The following is a 3718-nucleotide window of genomic DNA, read 5'->3' as shown; positions in this document are numbered from 1 at the left end:
TACTTCCATGTCCCGAACGTAGTAGCAGATGGGAATGGCATGAGATAGGACATGGAGAAGGGTATATCTGTGTCACAAGGGGTCATGGGGAAAAAACTGTGACTATCGGGGAGCAGCAGCTTGAATAACAGGGACACCCTGGGGATATCAACCCCAACCAGCCTATGATAGTAAAGATAGCCGAGGAGAGCCCTTGTTGACCCGTCTCACCCTCCTTAAGCCAGGGCTCGGTATGACACTTGTTCTAAACATACGGAGCCCGAGTCCCTCTGATAGGGGTGAGTATGTGTTGGGATGGTGGTTTGGAGGAGGTCACAAGGGTCATGGAGGGTCTTTCCGAATAGAGGATATGTATGACAACAATAAATGGCAGCCAGTTAAAAGACAGCTCCCATCAAATCCTTTAAAACCTCATGTACAGACTTTGGGAGACATGATTGCAATAGCGGATCCTACCTTTGAAGATACAATGGTAGCCGAGATGGGTTTTTCGGAGATCAACCTCTGGCTAGAGTGGATGAGATATAGTGCTAATAAGCACAATAGGACCAACTGTTATGTCTGTGGCAGTGCCAGACTGCACTTAGGTACAGTCCCGCTAAACATACCTGAAAAAGCAGAAGAGTGTTTTCTAAGCCTCTTCACCATCACCAACACTTCTACTTATTACTCAGCTTGTGAGAAATGGAAGAATGGAATATCCTATCAATACCAGGGCCCCAAGACCCAAAGAAACTATCACAATATACCCTGGGAATTACACCTGTCATGCCCATTATGCAGGGAAAGGTAGGAACTTAGGTAATTTTCCAAAAGGTTACTGTGCCTCTTACAGTCACGTTTCAGCTAATATGGTATAAAACCAAAGCCAATCCCTAGGAGATGTGTACTGGGTATGTGGAGACATGCACGTAAGAACCAAGTTAGAGGGGGAATGGAGAGGAGAGTGTGCCCTTGCGAAGGCCATCATGCCTTTGCATATTCTAACAGAAAGTATTCATGACACACACACCAACCCGACTCCTGGTAAGAGGATGAAACGGGAAGTTCTCCCTGGAAGCTTTGATCCTCATGTGTACATAGATGCTATTGGAGTCCCAAGGGGGTCCCCAATGAATACAAGGCCCGAGACCAGGTCAAGGCCGGTTTTGAGTCTCTAATCCCCATAATAACTGTTAATAAAAATCTGGACTGGATAAACTATATATATTATAACCAACAAAGGTTTGTTAAATACACCAAAGATGCATTCCAAGGGATAGCTGAACAATTAGAAGCCACTTCCCAAATGACCTTCCAGAACCGGTTTTATCTTCCCGTATTGAGGAGAGGACACCTTAAAGGGAACGCACGCCGTTTGCTTTTAGGAATACAGCATTACAGCACGGTATGATTGTTCCACTAATGCCTGGGAGTATTTTTGATGTACTATTGATGAGCCCATGAAAAAACCTATACATTGTAAGTGCATATCTGGAAGTCTTATTGCATAAATAAAATTTGTTTAAAACGTACTATACCATCTGGGATTTTTCAGTTTTATCTTCCCGTATTGAGGAGAGGACACCTTAAAGGGGCCATATCCTAATCCACTTGCCTAGCATTTTAGACCCCTGTGCCGTACGGTTTAGGGGTCCACGTTTTCTGGTAAGTGGACTCACTTGTGGGGGAGAGTGCACATTGGAATCACGGTTCACAATAATCCACTTGGAAGTTTTGTATTATTGGTCACGTGTGATCACAATTTTTTCACTGGACACTTGCTTATATCAAACATTGGATTATTGTTTAATCAATCACTGGGACTGGCTATAATATTTATGTAATATTTATGTGAAATTAGACACATTGTTTTTTTGTACACTGTTTCAGCGCTGTGTTTTTGGTTGCACATATTATTTTCACTTGGTGATTAGCAGCAGCAGCAGTATTGTATCATTATTTTTTGTTGCTTAGCGCAGGGTGGACTTTTTTTAGTCATTTATCACATTAGGTAGAAACATGTATTTACTCCCTTAACAAAAACAATTTTCAATACAGGAATTATAAAACAGCAAACATTTTAAGACTTTAACAGTTGCCAATTATAATCCCAAATAGGAAGAGAGTACTCATATATGTATCAAATTCAAAATATATTATAATCTTCATCGACAAGTGTCTTATAACTTCTGAAAGGTCAGATCTGCGACTTTTGCCTGCATGAGTGTCAGACCTTATCCCCGTATTATGGTTCAGACTCTCCTTAACTATCAAATTACCTTGCCTTGGCTATCCTTGCTGTTTTCTTTTCCTTTAATACTCTCTCTTTCTTACCTTCTCCTCCTTAGTAGAGCTAACTCCTCACTGTTGTTTTCCAGTTCTTTTAAGACTCTAGCCATTTCAGTCACACAAAAGTGTGCACCACTGTATGTTTAATCCTACAACAAGTCTAAATGGTACCCATTATCCCGTTATTTGTAACATATGTGTTGTACACCTGCTCTTGTACCAAGGTTATATTATTTATTGTTTTTATTGGAAAAACCCAATAAAAAGTATTTGAAAAAAATAAATAAATATATATATATGTAGCACCCTACAGGTAGGTGCTAGGTAAATGCATAGTTGGCCTTGTCTGCCTAACAGCAGGGCGGTGTTTCTTTTTGCCAGGTAGGTTGTCATGGTTTCCAAGTGTGTCTCCTGAGAGGGGAGTCTCCCCACTGGCTTTATTAGTGGTTTCTGATAGGGCAGTGGAGGAAACCCAATCAGAGACACATCCAAGCTTGTAACTACCCCAGAAGGCAGGATATGCTGCAAAGGATTCTGGGAGTGGGTATACGTTTGGGGGAAGTGCGTGACATGGTGTCTTTGGCAGGAGCAGAGTCCCAGGAGGGAGAGAACAGCTGTCTCTCCTCCTGCCTGAGGAAGAGGATGTCTCGGGGGGTGTCACCTGAGAATCCAGAGAGAGCTGAGGGGATCCAGTGTGCCGAGAACCAGCAGAGAGCGAGAGGGGTCCAGTCCCAGGAAAGCCTACACAGGTTGTGAGTACTGAGGATTGCCCCTGGGGGTCTGCCTGAAGAGTTAGAGGAAACCACTGTGGAGGAGGTTCTGGGATCCAGTGTCAGCTAGCTGTAAAGGGGGTACCTAGGTTGAAGACCCTGAAGTAGTAGAGGGGGTACATAGTCAGTGGACCCTGAAGAGCTTAAAGTGTAAAGGGGTGCCTGCGGTTTGGGCCCTGAATTGTACAGAGCACCAGTTGAGAGTTGCAGCTATACAGAAATTCACAGCAAGCTACCTCCAGTCAGTGCCAGGTTGGAGAGAGTGGTCAGAGACTTTGCATTGCAGCAGTGTCAGTAGTTCTATGTTTTACAGTCCTAAGTCTTTTGGACATAAAGTCGAGGATTCAGCACTTCTGTCAAGTTACAGTGTGTTCCGAGAGTCAATGAGCGCTGGCTAGCGTCAGCTGGTGTCAAGGCGGCGCTAACAGACATTTTTCCGGATAAAGTCCCAAATTGTATCTAGTTAAGCCTAAAGGAGTATCCCACTCATTCCCTTCTCCCATCCCCTTTACCTACAATAAAACCACAAAACAAAGATGCCGGAGTTGTCAATGTCTCAGTTCTCTCACCTCGCGCAGTGTGCCACATTTTGGTATACCAAGATAGTAGTGTATCTATGCATAATAATACATGTGTTTAAATATTGACAGATACAGAAAACCCATTTAATCCAGATA

At 43.2% G+C, this 3718-nt stretch overlaps 1 pseudogene across 1 annotated transcript; it reads left to right on the top strand.

Annotated features, from left to right (window-relative positions):
- The first annotated feature begins 232 nt into the window (after positions 1-232).
- Positions 233-1274, top strand: LOC309563309 (annotated as a pseudogene). The gene has a single exon. The product of its transcript is annotated as an uncharacterized misc_RNA (transcript).
- Positions 1275-3718: the final 2444 nt, after the last annotated feature.

This window comes from Pelophylax lessonae, assembly GCF_965119305.1.
Source record: "Pelophylax lessonae genome assembly, chromosome: 9".
Lineage (NCBI taxonomy): Eukaryota > Metazoa > Chordata > Amphibia > Anura > Ranidae > Pelophylax > Pelophylax lessonae.
The sequence above is the reverse complement of the archived record's forward strand: the minus strand, read 5'-3'. Positions and strand labels throughout refer to the sequence as shown.